Source organism: Simochromis diagramma, unplaced genomic scaffold, assembly GCF_900408965.1.
Source record: "Simochromis diagramma unplaced genomic scaffold, fSimDia1.1 OVJJ01000302.1, whole genome shotgun sequence".
In the NCBI taxonomy this organism is placed as follows: domain Eukaryota; kingdom Metazoa; phylum Chordata; class Actinopteri; order Cichliformes; family Cichlidae; genus Simochromis; species Simochromis diagramma.
The window spans coordinates 7,391,036-7,407,527 of record NW_024386792.1 but is presented as its reverse complement, the minus strand read 5'-3'; the positions used below and the strand labels follow the sequence as shown (position 1 = coordinate 7,407,527).

General features: G+C 44.9%; 2 long non-coding RNA genes across 4 annotated transcripts; one reads left to right on the top strand and one right to left on the bottom strand.

The window, feature by feature from the left end:
- The first annotated feature begins 633 nt into the window (after positions 1-633).
- LOC120728918 lies at positions 634-12,159 on the top strand. Of its 3 annotated transcripts, none has more exons than XR_005694817.1 (5): positions 634-644; positions 2,799-2,806; positions 11,553-11,626; positions 11,781-11,828; positions 11,963-12,159. It is a non-coding gene; the product is annotated as an uncharacterized LOC120728918 (long non-coding RNA). The 3 variants fall into 3 exon arrangements; XR_005694818.1 differs by lacking the exons at positions 634-644; positions 2,799-2,806 and adding exons at positions 2,572-2,582; positions 5,431-5,433; XR_005694816.1 differs by lacking the exons at positions 634-644; positions 2,799-2,806 and adding an exon at positions 11,397-11,441.
- LOC120728919 lies at positions 7,546-8,336 on the bottom strand. The gene is made up of 4 exons (XR_005694819.1): positions 8,249-8,336; positions 8,063-8,136; positions 7,862-7,910; positions 7,546-7,725 (listed from the first exon to the last, which is right to left on the bottom strand). It is a non-coding gene; the product is annotated as an uncharacterized LOC120728919 (long non-coding RNA).
- Positions 12,160-16,492: the final 4,333 nt, after the last annotated feature.

Here is a 16,492-nt window from a genome sequence, read left to right as displayed (position 1 = left end):
CTCACTGTTGTGTTTGGTAGCTGCAAAATAAAGTTCATCAGTGAAAATCAGGCAGACACAAATTTGTTTTGGGGTTTTTCACAAACACCTTTTTATTGTACAGTTTGGCCCATAATGTCAACGGTCCTGGGTCGGAATCGACCCAGCATTTTGAGTTCCTTATGCTTTGGTTTATTTTTGAATTATGAATCTGTGTTTCAGTTATTCTGGTATGTTTTTGCATTATGACTAAGGTTCAGGTTGTATTTTGTTATTATTGCCGGTTTAGTTCAGCGTCTAGTCTGTCTTACTCTGTCGAGTCCCGTGTCCTAGTAAAGTGTGTCCGTTTTCCTGTTTTACTTTGAAGGTTCATGTTCCTGTCTTTTCCGTCAGTGTTTCTAGCTTTGTTCCCCCTGTCTCGTTAGGTCTTATCCCTCCCAGCTGTGTTCCCCTTCTGTCTTTAATTACCTTGAATGACTCCTTCAGTGTGTTAAGCCCAGTGTGTCTTTGTGTCAGTGTGGTGTCGTTAACGTCTGTTCGTCCTCATACCACTCTGTGTGTTTGTTTGCCTGCCTGCTAGTTTATTTGCATTCCAGTCTAGTTAGTTCTTTGTTCAGTCTGCATTCCCACAATAAAGCGAGGGGTTTTGAGTTCACCTGTGCTCTGTGAGTCCTGCTTTTGGGTCCACCTTTCCTGCCTGCCTTCACACAGCCATGACACCACAAGTTTTTGGACAAAGCTTTTGTCATTTTTCCTGAATTTTTCCTACTGAAAGTAGCTGTACATAAATCAAATCAAATCAAATCACTTTTATTGTCACATCACATGTGCAGGTACATTGGTACAGCACAGTGAGTGAAATTCTTGTGTGCGAGCTTCACAAGCAACAGAGTTGTGCAAAATACAATAATGTAAACAAGCAAAATACAAGAATGGCTACATCTGAAACTAATAAATATATGTACAATATATAATAGTATATGCATTTCTGGATGTGTATACTAAATATTTTTCTACGGTGTGTTGTGTGTACACATATTTTACAAATTTAATAGAGTAAACAATAAATAAAATATATAAAATAAAATATACAGAGTGAGACATGTGCAAAACAGTGGCGTTACTGTACAGTATGGAGTGCATAATGTTAAAGTTCCAGTAGTGAAGCTGAGGTGTCTATGAAGTGTTCAGCAGTCTGATGGCCTGATGGAAAAAGCTGTCTCTCAGTCTGCTGGTACGGGACCGGATGCTGCAGAACCTCCTTCCTGATGGAAGTAGTCTGAACAGTTTATGGCTGGGGTGACTGGAGTCCTTGATGATCCTCCCCACTTTCCGCAGGCACCGCTTCCTGTAGATGTCTTGGAGGGAGGGAAGCTCACCTCCAATTATCCGTTCAGAGCACCGCACTACTCGCTGGAGAGCTTTGCGGTTGTAGGCGGTGCTGTTGCCATACCAGGTGGTGATGCATCCAGTGAGGATGCTCTCAATGGCACAGTGATAGAAGGTCCTGAGGATGCGGGGGCTCATGCCGAATCTTTTCAGTCTCCTGAGAAAGAAGAGGCGCTGCTGCGCCTTTTTCACTGTTTGTTTGTGTGTACTGACACCGTAAAGATCCTCAGCCAGATGTACAACCAAGGAACGGAAGCTGCTCACTCTCTCCACCAGCAGCGCCGCTGATGGTGATGGGGGTGTGTACTCTCTGAACCTCCGGAAGTCCATATTCAACTCCTTTGTCTTGCGACGTTGAGGGTGAGATGGTTGTCTTGACACCAGTGGGTAAGGGCGCTGACCTCCTCCCTGTAAGCTGTCTCATCACCGTTGGTGATAAGACCCACCACTGTAGTGTCGTCCGCAAACTTCACAATGATGTTGGAGTTGTTAGTGGCCGTGCAGTCGTAGGTGTAGAGTGAGTACAGGAGAGGCTCAGTACACACCCCTGTGAGCACCAGTGTTCCAGTGTGACTGGGGGATGAGGTGATGCTGCCCAGTCTGACCACTTGGCGTCTGTCAGACAGGAAGCTAAGGATCCAGCTGCAGAGGGAGCTAATCAGTCCTAGATCCTGCAGTTTCCTGTCCAGCTTCGAGGGAATGATGGTATTGAATGCTGAGCTGTAATCTACAAACAGCATTCTCACATACGTGTCTCTCTTCTCCAGGTGTGACAGGGCAGTATGTAGTGTCAGGGCTATGGCATCATCAGTGGACCTGTTGTGGCGGTATGCGAAACTGTAGAGGTCCAGTGAGTCGGGTAGTGCAGAGCAGATGAAGTCCCTGACCAGCTTCTCGAAGCATTTGCTTACGATGGGGGTCAGGGCTACAGGTCGCCAGTCGTTCAATGAGGAGATGGTGGAGGATTTGGGTACAGGGACGATGGTGGCCATTTTGAAGCAGGCTGGGACTACAGACAGAGAGAGGGAAAGGTTGAAGATGTGCGTGAACACTCCAGCCAGCTGAGCCGCGCATGACTTGAGGACGGGGCCGGGAATCCCGTCCGGACCAGTAGCTTTGCGTGCGTTCACCTTCCTGAAGCACCTCCGCACATCCTCCTCAGACACAGTGTGCGCACTGACGTCATCCGCGGTGCGCACACTGTCCGGTCTCTGGTGTTCGCTGTGTCGAATCTAGCGTAGAATACGTTTAGATCCTCACACAGAGAGGCCGTGGTCTGCGGTGTGCTGGTTTTCCCTCTAAAGTCTGTGATCGTGTTTAGTCCCTGCCACATACTCCGAGGGTTGTCAAACTGTTGCTCCACCTGTCCCTTGTACTCACATTTGGCTGCTTTGATCGTCTTCCGGAGTTGGTAATGTGCGTGTTTGTAGTCCGATGTGTTCGCGGAGGCAAAGGCGGTGCTCTGTGCCGCCAAGGGCGAACATCTCCGTAATCCAGGGTTTTTGATTTGGGAAGGATTTAACTGTTCTGGATGGGACGACATCTTCCACGCATTTCCTGATAAATCCGCAGACTGAGTCTGTGTATTCATCAACTGTCCCTAGCAGCCACGTGAAACATTTCCCAGTCCGCGTGATCAAAACAGTCCCGCAGCGCAGACTCCGATTGGTCCGTCCAACAGTGCACCGCCCTCCGGGTTGGAGCTTCCTGTTTCAGCTTCTGCCTGTAGGCGGGCAGGAGCAGGATGGAGCGGTGATCTGATTGGCCGAATGGGGCGCGGGGGAGGGCTTTGTACGCATCCCGGAAAGAGGTTGTAAGCAGTGGTCGAGTAGCCAATCTCCACGGGTGTTTAAAATGGATGTGTTGGTGGAGTTTGGGTGGTGAGACTTTCTTCAGGTTCCCTTATTAAAGTCTCCGCTGTGATAAACGCTGCCTCTGGGTGTGCGGTTTCCTCGCTGCTGATCGCGCTGTACAGTTCCCTGAGTGCTCGGTCAGTGTCGGCTTGTGGGGGAATGTAAACAGCTGTAATAATCACTGCTGTAAATTCCCTCGGTAGCAGAATGGCGGCCACTTAATCATCAGGTACTCCAGGTCCGGTGAGCAGAAGGATTTGACCGGGTGCACGTTCGCATAATCACACCAGCTGTGTGATCATGAAACACACACCACCGCCTCTGCTTTTCCCAGTAAGATCCTGTGACCTGTCCGCGCGATGCACGAGAACCCCGGCTAGTTGTATTGCGGAGTCCGGTACCTTGTCCGATAGCCAGGTTTCTGTGAGGCAGATCACGCAGCAGTCCCGCATCTCTCGCTGGAATGAGATCCGTGCCCGAAGCTCGCACCGCATGTTCTCCAGAGACTGCACTATTAGCCAGTAATAAAACTGGGGTAACGGTGGTCTGTAAGTGCGCCGTCTCAGTCGAACCAGAACGCCAGATCTTCTCCCTCTGCGTCGGCGTTTGCGGCCTCCAGGGCCAGAGAACAAAGGCGTCTCAGGTGAGATGAATGGGGGGTCTGCAAACGGAGGCATCCGTGTTGCAAAACTTGAACTCCGGAAAAGTTATAAGAAAGGACAGTCTTTTATGTCCAGTAAGGTTTGTCGGTCGTACACAAGGAGACAGTGCTACTCGCGAAAAAATGAAGGAAAAGTAAAATTAAACACAGAAAAAAGCCTGTTGTTGGGGGAGCTGCGACAAGGCTGCCATACTCGGCGCCATCTTTAGCGCCAATGTTACACTCTGTGCGATGATATGGGCAATTTTTTCTTCATGTTTAAAATTTTACACGTGAAGAAATTCACAAAGTCATCACTAGTTGACGTTAAACGACTGTTGGCTCAACAGAGCCCCGGGTTTTCTCAGTCTGGCTGGAGTGTTATAGAGAAACCTAGTTGTTGTTCTTATTTCCATCAATCAGTGATGAATAGTAAGATGTTCTCTAGTACCACCATCACAGGACTAAAACCCACCATCACAGGACTGAATGACTACAGACCTGTCGCCTTGACGTCTGTGGTCATGAAATCCTTCGAACGACTGGTGTTAGCCCATCTGAAAGACATTACAGGCCACCAGCTGCACCCTCTGCAGTTTGCCTACCGGGCAAACAGGTCGGTGGATGATGCAGTAAACATGGGGCTGCATTACATCCTGCAACACCTCGACCGCCCGGGAACTTATGCCAGGGTCCTGTTTGTGGACTTTAGTTCGGCTTTTAACACCATTGGGCCTGAACTTCTCTCCTCCAAACTCTCCCAGCTCAGCGTTGTCACCAGCTACCTGTCAATGGATCACCAGCTTCCTGACAGATAGAAAGCAACAAGTGAGGCTGGGGGAGATCACCCTCTTAAACTCGGTCCCTCAGTATTGGTGCCCCCTCAAGGATGTGTCCTCTCACCACTACTGTTCTCCCTCTACACTAACGACTGCAACCTCCAAGAAACTCGACTGTTAAACTCCTAAAGTTTTGCAGATGATACCACTGTCATTGGCCTCATTCAGGATGGTGATGAGTCTGCATACCAGCAGGAAGTTGAGGCGACTGGTACTCTGGTGCAGTCAGCACCATCTGGAGCGAACACTCTTAAAACTGTAGAGATGACAGTTGGACTTCAGGAGACATCCCTCAACTCTGCTCCCCCTCACCATATCAGACAGCCCTGTGCCGACTGTGAAGACCTTCAAGTTCCTGGGGTACCACCATCTCCCAGGACCTGAAGTGGCGACCAACATCAACTCCATCCTCAAAAAGACCCAGCAGAGGATGCACTTCCTGAGACAACTGGGGAAGTACAGTCTTCCACAGGAGCTGCTGATCCAGTTCTACACTGCGGTCATTGAGTCTGTCCTGTGCTCCTCCATCACAGTCTGGTATGGTGCAGCCACTAAACAGGACAGGAGCAGACTGCAGCGGACTGTACGGGCAGCAGAAAGGATCATCGGCACCCCCCTGCCCTCCATCCAGGATCTGTACCTCTCAAGAACCAGGAAACGGGCAGGAAAAATCATCGCAGACCCCTCACACCCTGGTCACAGACTTTTTTGATCTGTTGCCCTCTGGCAGACGGTACAGAAGCCTGCAGACCAGGACCACCCCGACATAGGAACAGTTTCTTTCCCCTCGCCATCTCCCTTCTAAACAGTTGACCTGTCACACTGCTCCCACTGCCAGACTGCAACTGCACCTTATGTACATTCTGTAATATTCATTCCACCTCATTCATTTCTGTATTTTATGTATATAAGTTTAGATTAGTTTATTTATAGTTGGTTTACACAGTGTTGTGTGTGTATGTGTATGTATGTGTAATGTGTGTATATATAGACACGTGTGTGTGTGTGTGTGTGTGATTTACATTGCTGTGCTTGAGAGCCACCATCTACCGGAACCAAATTCCTTGTATGTGTCTGCACATATACTTGGCCAATAAACACGCTTCTGATTCTGATTATTATATAGCCGTTTTTTTATACAGATGCAAACTGGCTTTCCAGGCTGAACGATGATCTTCAAATTAGTAAGGTACAATTTCTTCTGCAGCATACGAGTTACAAGCGGGTCCCTTGCTATAATGTGGTTCACCTTTCGCGGCCTCGCTGTTTCGCAAATGTTTTTTTGGTGCAATTTTTACATGGTTTGTTTTCGTTTTGTTTGCACAGCGCATTGTGTTCTGCGTCCAATCTTGTGCCGGGTTTCCTGTACAGTACAGAATTTGTTCAAGCTTGTCAAATTTTACAAACATCTTCGATCGCTAGCAGTGTGACTCTAAAATGCTGTACTGTATGTTTGTAAGTTTTCTCCCCAACAAACACAACAATGTTGATGAAACGTTTTGCACCGTCAAGGCACCCTGCGGGTAGCACCCAAAAGGCAGAGGAGGCTGCTAACAATCGCACAAAAAGTTGGGACTTCTGGACATGCTAACGGAAAGTAGAAGTTACCGTATTTTCCAGATTATAAGGCGCATTAAGCGAAACAAAGCAGTCAGAAAAGTCAAACTTTACACAACTCATTCTTCTTGCTTCCTCTACTTCCGTACCATTGATGCATTAATGTTGACTTCTCTTGCAGGCTGCTCTATTCCCATGTTGTAGACCTGAAAAACAGTTTTTTTAGCCTTGATTTCATTCTGGAATACTAGACTTATTTTTCTACAAAGGTTTGAACTTTGAGTGTTTAACAAGAGAGAAAAAGTGTAAAGATGTTCATGCTTGTCTGAGAAAAGTGTATAGTGTGTAGTGAAGGGTTTTACAGCCTTAAAACAGCTATAATAATTGTAAAAAAAAAAAAAGAGAATACAGTTGGCTACTTCAGGGATTTCAGCTATCGCAGGTTATTTTTAGAACGTAACTCCCACGATAAATGAGGGACCACTGTATCAGCTTTAGGGTGCACTGTTAGATTTTGTATTGTTCCATTGTCATTTATGCTTAGAAATATTTACTCATATGCTTAGAAGTGTATATAATCATTTGTAGATTGAAAGAATGTCTCATCCTAGGAGGTCTGTAACAACTCTGTGTAGCATGAAGGAGGGAGGTGTGTTCACTCCTCTACAGAGTGTTCTGGCAAAGATCACACACCTCCTAGGAGAGGTCGTATCTTCTCTTGCTGATATATGGTATAGCAAACACACGTATATCTGTTTGAGTGTAAGAGCCTTTTGTTTAGATGGACCACTAGACTCCTGGCACTAGACCACTAGACTTTGGGGAGCCTTCATGGGGTCACACTCTGACCCACACACCACACACACACACACACACACACACACACACACACACACACACACACACACACACACACAGGCAAGGTACTCTTTGTGTGTATGAAACGTCATATGTTAATGAACCTATGCATATTCATGTAACCACAATAAAAGGAGTGCTATGGGAACCTGGCCGAGAGTCTGACGGAGGTCAAGTGGGTGGAACGACACTTGGCTCCAGGTAGGTCTCCCTCATGTTATTGGGGTAATGATCAGACAAAAGTGTGTGTGTGTGTGTGTGGGGGGGGGGGGGGTTGATTTGGGAGAAACTGCATGAACAAGGAGATGTTGTTTATATTGACTAGAATAATCTGTTTTGTTTTGGTTTTTTTTACTTTTTTTAAGACAGAGTCACTCAGAAATAAGTACGTAAATAAACCAAAAAAATCCCAGTGCAATTTAACATAGGTTTTATTCATTGTTTGTTCATTTTCAATTCATCCTTTATGGCAGTTGTAGCTGCTGGTTAAGGAGCAGCTTATCGTATAGCAGCAAGAAGCAAAGCAAGGAGCGTTGAATTCTGCAGAAGTGCTGGATTCTGTAGAAGAGGGTAGTAGCAGGGTAAGACGATTTAGGGAAGTCCCAGTATTCTGCAAGAGAATCAGTAATATATATTATTACATGTGATAATGCATTCTCTGGTGAATAACTTCTTAGAGATATGTAAATATCAGAGAGTCAAGTGTGTCTAATGTTCAAACCTAGAAAGACAAACATGAGACTCACCCGCTCCCTAGATGAAGAACGTGCATCGCGCTCGTTGTGCTGAGTCATTCTGTTTAAAAACAAACATGCAAATGAATTGTTTGGATATGACAAGATAGGAGCACTGATACAGTCTCTGGTTACACAGTTACACACAGTGCAAGATATATTCATATATTACAGATACATCACTAGCACAGTCTACAGTCATATTACACTTACAGGATTTGCCAGAGCAAGGCTCAGCAGGCATCCAAGCAGAAACACAACCTTGATCATGGTTTTAGTGATTTCACCTGTTAACAATATTTCAAGATGAGATGTGGTCAAAACCATCAGCACAATCACCATTCAACCAACATTATACTGAAACACAGAAGCAATAAGAGATTGATTAGAAATGTTTACCGTCAGGTCTTCACAACTTCAGCAGACTGTCTCAGAGATGTGGATGATTGTGGTAATGCTGTACTGACAGAAGAGCTTTTATACACAGTTGCAAGAGATGATTTAATCTCATTTGCGTAACTGTTGGGAAACTGTAACTCTTAGAAAACATTCTCATCTTTAACAAGGGTAAACACAATTGGGCAACAATCAGGGACACACCTGATTAATCTTTTTGCTGCAACACAGTGATGTGAGATTGACCAGGTATGAGTCACATACAAAACTAACTGTTGTTTGTGTATGTTCCTTTAAGTATAATTGTCTACCCTTTAAAATGTATGGGTAATGGTCACCAGGTTTGTATCTATCTATATATCTATCTACTGGCTTTTTAGAAAATGTAAAGAAACTAGAAAATAATCAGGTGTTGTATATTACCACTGTTCCGGGGGTGGGTCTGTGACCCAGCATTTTGTGTTATTTTATAGTTGATTTCTTATATTAATAATATGTTAAATTCATGTGCTATTCTTTAGTAATGGGATAGGTGAGTTTTCTTTTATTCTGTTAAGTTCTATTATTATTATTTAAAATGGTTAAAATCACACACAGGTGTATCACGTCAGGTGCACAGGATCAGTACATCGTTACCCAGCATTATAAAGGAGTCTTGTCCTATTGAAACCTCAGATTTAGTTTGGTATGCTCCTCACTTTTGAAGTGTTGAGGTGAACGCCATAGTGAGATCTAATAACTGTCTGACGCCCTAAAAGAAGACTGTGGCCACCTATGAGTCTGGTAAGGGATTTAAAAAGATCTCAAAAGAATTTGACATCAGCCGTTCCACCATCTGGAAAAGTATTTACAAGTGGACGACATTCAAAACAACTGTCACCATGCCCAGGTCTGGCCCTCCAAGCAAATTCACCCCCAGAGCAGACCGCAAGGTGCTCAAAGAAGTCATCAAAAAAGCCTAAAATGTTCATCACTGGAACTACAAGAGGCTCTGGCTGCTGTCGATGTGAAAGCGCATGACTCTACTATCAAAAGAGACTACACAAGTTTTGACTTTCATGGGAGGTGTGCAAGGAGGAAACCTTTGCTCTCTAAGAGAAACATTAAGACAGACTGAAGTTGCCCGGAACAAACGTAGACAAACACCATGACCTCTGGAATAATGTTCTTTGGACAGATGAATCTAAAGTGGAATTATTTGGACACAAGAACAGTAGACATGTTTTGCATAAACCAAATACAGCCTTGCCAAGAAAAGAACTTCATACCAACTGTTAAGCATGGATGGTGGCAGTATCATAGTTGGGGATGCTTATCTGAGGCACCACCTGGCCAGCTCACCATCATTGAATCCATCATGAAGTCTACTGTGTGTGAGGAGTGGGGCAAACTTTCTTCTGATCGATGTCAGAGGCTGGTAAAGGCTACAAAAGGTGTCTCACTGAAGTTATATCAGCCAAAGGTGGCAACACTAGTTATTGGGGGGGTAGAGTGTCCTAAACTTTTTCCTCCATTAAAATACAAATTTGGGGTTTTTTTGTTTTGTTCTGTTTTGTTTTTTTTGGATGTGTAAATTTTTCTTTATTTTTGTTATTTTTGTTTAATTGCAATTAAGTCGGCTTACTTTCCAGTAATACATGAAAACATGATTGGACAGTGATATGTGAACATTTCTTAATAAAGAGCTGATAATTAATTGCGGTGCCCTTATTTTCTCACATGACTGTTGTAAAAGTACCAGACACACACGATGATTGTGCTCACTATTATTGCGTTTTCTTGACAGTTGTGAACTCGAGGAAAACAGTCTGTTCCAGTCGAGCTCTCTCTCTCCCCGCTCGACTCTGGCTTCACTATATAGAGAAATAGAAGAGACTCCATCATCAGTCAATCACTACCACCTGTGGCTCACCCTCCTCCCTGGTACTGACCCTTGAGCTCACTGCACCACTCCTTCCCTGCAGCTGCACCAGGGACCACACCTCAGCCACAACTGTATTTCCTATGTAACGATTTTAAAAGATCATTTTTTTATTTTGTTTGGCTGAATCTGTCAGTACATCTTTATTGTCTTCATTATCTTCTTTTTTTCCCAACACTTATTGGTTCCACAAATAAGTGGAACCATGCTGAAGGTATTTCTGCTTGGATGCTTCCTATGACTCACTCTAGTTTCAACCTGTAAGTATTATTATAGTGATTATACCTATAGCAGATACTACTTGAATATGCAAATACAAGTAATTACAATACTTAGGAATTTTCTACAGATTGTCAATGTGTATGAAAAGTATGGTGGCGCTCACCACGGCTGATATGAGGTGAGTACTTTCTTTATCCTCCACATTTAAATCACACATGAACATCACGTTCTGTAAAATGTTTGGATTTTTTTCTCTCTCTACACATCACCACCGACCCCCATCCCCCAGCGATGTTAAAGACTCATTGCCTGCTATCACAAATGCTTGATTGAATTTCTTGGAGTCAAAAGTGACACAACCAGTTATTAGGTTTAGGGTGTAATTACCTTTTCACACAGGACCACGTAGATTTGGATACATTTCTTCATTCTACTGTTTCTATGTCACGAAATACACCTTTTGAGATCTTTTTTTGTTTTAACTCAGGATTTTGTAGTAGCATAATTTTCAAACAATAAGTCAACTATACCATTACTTAAGAATAGCACATGACTTTAACAAATAATAACATAAGAAATCAACAATATAAAATAACACAAAATGCTGGGTCACAGACCCACCCCTGAACGGTGGTTAAAATACAACACCTGATGATTTTCTAGTTTCTTTACATTTTCTAAAAAGCAGTAGATAGATATATAGATAGATACAACTTGGTGATCATTACCCCTACATTTTAAAGGGTAGACAATTATACTTAAAGGAACATATAGAAACAACAGTTAGTTTTGTATGTGACTCATACCTGGTCAATCTCACATCATTGTGTTGCAGCAAAAAGATTAATCAGGTGTGTCCCTGATTGTTGTCCAATTGTGTTTACCCTTGTTAAGATGAGACGTTTTTCTAAGAATTACAATTTCCCAACAGTTACGCAAATGAGATTAAATCATCTCTTGCAACTGTGTATAAAAAGCTCTGCTGTCAGTACAAACATTACCACAATCATCCACATCTCTGAGACAGTCTGCTGAAGTTGTGAAGACCTGACGGTAACATTTCTCATCAATCTCTTATTGCTTCTGTGTTTTCAGTATAATGTTGGTTGACTGGTGATTTTGCTGATGGTTTTGACCACATCTCATCTGAAATATTGTTAACAGGTGAAATCACTAAAACCATGATCAAGGTTGTGTTTCTGCTTGGATGCCTGCTGAGCCTTGCTCTGGCAAATCCTGTAAGTGTAATATGACTGTAGACTGTGCTAGTGATGTTATCTGTAATATATGAATATATCTTGCACTGTGTGTGTAACTGTGTAACCAGAGACTGTGTCAGTGCTCCTATCATATCATATCCAAACAATTCATTGCATGTTTGTTTTTAAACAGAATGACTCAGCACACGAGCGCGATGCACGTTCTTCATCTAGGGAGCGGGTGAGTCTCATGTTTGTCTTTCTAGGTTTGAACATTAGACACTTGACTCTCTGATATTTACATATCTCTAAGAAGTCATTCACCAGAGAATGCATTATCACATGTAATAATATATATTACTGATTCTCTTGCAGAATACTGGGACTTCCCTAAATCGTCTTACCCTGCTACTACCTCTTCTACAGAATCCAGCACTTCTGCAGAATTCAACGCTCCTTGCTTTGCTTCTTGCTGCTATACGATAAGCTGCTCCTTAACCAGCAGCTACAACTGCCATAAAGGATGAATTGAAAATGAACCAACAATGAATAAAAACCTATGTTGAATTGCACTGGGGTTCTTTTGTCATTTATTTAAAGGATTATTGAAAATCAGTGCTTATTTTTGTGTGACTCTGTCTTAAAATAAGATTAAAAATCTTGTTGTGCCAACAGTGCAGTGTAGCTAGCTGAACGCTACTTCTTCACTACGTACAACTCTGGATACTGTAGCTCTTCTGAAAAAGAAAGGCTTCAATCAGTACCTGATTCCCTGGTATACCTCTCAAATTTGCACCTTAAAGCACATAATGTTGCTTGTTTTGCTTTAGTTTTTCTCTTTTCTAAACTGAATCTTGACTTTTTCTTTAGTCTTTCTGCTCACTGTTGTGTTTGGTAGCTGCAAAATAAAGTTCATCAGTGAAAATCAGGCAGACACAAAATTTGTTTGGGTTTTTCACAAACACCTTTTTATTGTACAGTTTGGCCCATAATGTCACGGTCCTGGGTCGGATCGACCCAGCATTTTGAGTTCCTTATGCTTTGGTTTATTTTTGAATTATGAATCTGTGTTTCAGTTATTCTGGTATGTTTTTGCATTATGACTAAGGTTCAGGTTGTATTTTGTTATTATTGCCGGTTTAGTTCAGCGTCTAGTCTGTCTTACTCTGTCGAGTCCGTGTCCTAGTAAAGTGTGTCTTGTTTCCTGTTTTACTTTGAAGGTTCATGTTCCTGTCTTTGTCAGTGTTTCTAGCTTTGTTCCCCCTGTCTCGTTAGGTCTTATCCCTCCCAGCTGTGTTCCCCTTCTGTCTTTAATTCCTTGATGACTCCTTCAGTGTGTTTAAGCCCAGTGTGTCTTTGTGTCAGTGTGGTGTCGTTAACGTCTGTTCGTCCTCATACCACTCTGTGTGTTCTGTTTGCCTGCCTGCTAGTTTATTTGCATTCCAGTCTAGTTAGTTCTTTGTTCAGTCTGCATTCCACAATAAAGCCGAGGGTTTTGAGTTCACCTGTGCCTCTGTGAGTCCTGCTTTTGGGTCCACCTTTCCTGCCTGCCTTCACACAGCCATGACACACAAGTTTTTGGACAAAGCTTTTGTCATTTTTCCTGAATTTTTCCTACTGAAAGTAGCTGTACATAAATCAAATCAAAATCAATCACTTTTATTGTCACATCACATGTGCAGGTACATTGGTACAGCACATGTGAGTGAAATTCTTGTGTGCGAGCTTCACAAGCAACAGAGTTGTGCAAAATACAATAATGTAAACAAGCAAAATACAAGAATGGCTACATCTGAAACTAATAAATATATGTACAATATATAATAGTATATGCATTTCTGGATGTGTATACTAAATATTTTTCTACGTGTGTGTGTGTGTACACATATTTTACAAATTTAATAGAGTAAACAATAAATAAAATATATAAAATAAAATATACAGAGTGAGACATGTGCAAAACAGTGGCGTTACTGTACAGTATGGAGTGCATAATGTTAAAGTTCCAGTAGTGAAGCTGAGGTGTCTATGAAGTGTTCAGCAGTCTGATGGCCTGATGGAAAAAGCTGTCTCTCAGTCTGCTGGTACGGGACCGGATGCTGCAGAACCTCCTTCCTGATGGAAGTAGTCTGAACAGTTTATGGCTGGGGTGACTGGAGTCCTTGATGATCCTCCCCACTTTCCGCAGGCACCGCTTCCTGTAGATGTCTTGGAGGGAGGGAAGCTCACCTCCAATTATCCGTTCAGAGCACCGCACTACTCGCTGGAGAGCTTTGCGGTTGTAGGCGGTGCTGTTGCCATACCAGGTGGTGATGCATCCAGTGAGGATGCTCTCAATGGCACAGTGATAGAAGGTCCTGAGGATGCGGGGGCTCATGCCGAATCTTTTCAGTCTCCTGAGAAAGAAGAGGCGCTGCTGCGCCTTTTTCACTGTTTTGTTTGTGTGTACTGACCACGTAAGATCCTCAGCCAGATGTACACCAAGGAACCGGAAGCTGCTCACTCTCTCCACAGCAGCGCCGCTGATGGTGATGGGGGGTGTGTACTTCTCTGCACCTCCGGAAGTCCACTATCAACTCCTTTGTCTTTGCGACGTTGAGGGTGAGATGGTTGTCTTGACACCAGTGGGTCAGGGCGCTGACCTCCTCCCTGTAAGCTGTCTCATCACCATTGGTGATAAGACCCACCACTGTAGTGTCGTCCGCAAACTTCACAATGATGTTGGAGTTGTTAGTGGCCGTGCAGTCGTAGGTGTAGAGTGAGTACAGGAGAGGGCTCAGTACACACCCCTGTGGAGCACCAGTGTTCAGTGTGACGGGGGATGAGGTGATGCTGCCCAGTCTGACCACTTGGCGTCTGTCAGACAGGAAGCTAAGGATCCAGCTGCAGAGGGAGCTGCTCAGTCCTAGATCCTGCAGTTTCCTGTCCAGCTTCGAGGGAATGATGGTATTGAATGCTGAGCTGTAATCTACAAACAGCATTCTCACATACGTGTCTCTCTTCTCCAGGTGTGACAGGGCAGTATGTAGTGTCAGGGCTATGGCATCATCAGTGGACCTGTTGTGGCGGTATGCGAACTGTAGAGGGTCCAGTGAGTCGGGTAGTGCAGAGCAGATGAAGTCCCTGACCAGCTTCTCGAAGCATTTGCTTACGATGGGGGTCAGGGCTACAGGTCGCCAGTCGTTCAATGAGGAGATGGTGGAGGATTTGGGTACAGGGACGATGGTGGCCATTTTGAAGCAGGCTGGGACTACAGACAGAGAGAGGGAAAGGTTGAAGATGTGCGTGAACACTCCAGCCAGCTGAGCCGCGCATGACTTGAGGACGCGGCCGGGAATCCCGTCCGGACCAGTAGCTTTGCGTGCGTTCACCTTCCTGAAGCACCTCCGCACATCCTCCTCAGACACAGTGTGCGCACTGACGTCATCCGCGGTGCGCACACTGTCCGGTCTCTTGGTGTTCGCTGTGTCGAATCTAGCGTAGAATACGTTTAGATCCTCACACAGAGAGGCCGTGGTCTGCGGTGTGCTGGTTTTCCCTCTAAAGTCTGTGATCGTGTTTAGTCCCTGCCACATACTCCGAGGGTTGTCAAACTGTTGCTCCACCCTGTCCCTGTACTCACATTTGGCTGCTTTGATCGTCTTCCGGAGTTGGTAATGTGCGTGTTTGTAGTCCGATGTGTTCGCGGAGGCAAAGGCGGTGCTCTGTGCCGCGCGAACATCTCCGTTAATCCAGGGTTTTTGATTTGGGAAGGATTTAACTGTTCTGGATGGGACGACATCTTCCACGCATTTCCTGATAAATCCGCAGACTGAGTCTGTGTATTCATCAATGTCCCTAGCAGCCACGTGAAACATTTCCCAGTCCGCGTGATCAAAACAGTCCCGCAGCGCAGACTCCGATTGGTCCGTCCAACAGTGCACCGCCCTCCGGGTTGGAGCTTCCTGTTTCAGCTTCTGCCTGTAGGCGGGCAGGAGCAGGATGGAGCGGTGATCTGATTGGCCGAATGGGGCGCGGGGGAGGGCTTTGTACGCATCCCGGAAAGAGGTGTAGCAGTGGTCGAGTAGCCGATCTCCACGGGTGTTAAAATGGATGTGTTGGTGGAGTTTGGGTGAGACTTTCTTCAGGTTTCCCTTATTAAAGTCTCCGGCTGTGATAAACGCTGCCTCTGGGTGTGCGGTTTCCTCGCTGCTGATCGCGCTGTACAGTTCCCTGAGTGCTCGGTCAGTGTCGGCTTGTGGGGGAATGTAAACAGCTGTAATAATCACTGCTGTAAATTCCCTCGGTAGCCAGAATGGCCGGCACTTAATCATCAGGTACTCCAGGTCCGGTGAGCAGAAGGATTTGACCGGGTGCACGTTCGCATAATCACACCAGCTGTTGTTGATCATGAAACACACACCACCGCCTCTGCTTTTCCCAGTAAGATCCTGTGACCTGTCCGCGCGATGCACGGAGAACCCCGGTAGTTGTATTGCGGAGTCCGGTACCTTGTCCGATAGCCAGGTTTCTGTGAGGCAGATCACGCAGCAGTCCCGCATCTCTCGCTGGAATGAGATCCGTGCCCGAAGCTCGCACAGCATGTTCTCCAGAGACTGCACATTAGCCAGTAATAAACTGGGTAACGGTGGTCTGTTAGTGCGCCGTCTCAGTCGAACCAGAACGCCAGATCTTCTCCCTCTGCGTCGGCGTTTGCGGCCTCCAGGGCCAGAGAACAAAGGCGTCTCAGGTGAGATGAATGGGGGGTCTGCAAACGGAGCATCCGTGTTGCAAAACTTGAACTCCGGAAAGTTATAAGAAAGACCGTCTTTTATGTCCAGTAAGGTTTGTCGGTCGTACACAAGGAGACATGTGCTACTCGCGAAAAAATGAAGGAAAAGTAAAATTAAACACAGAAAAAAGCTG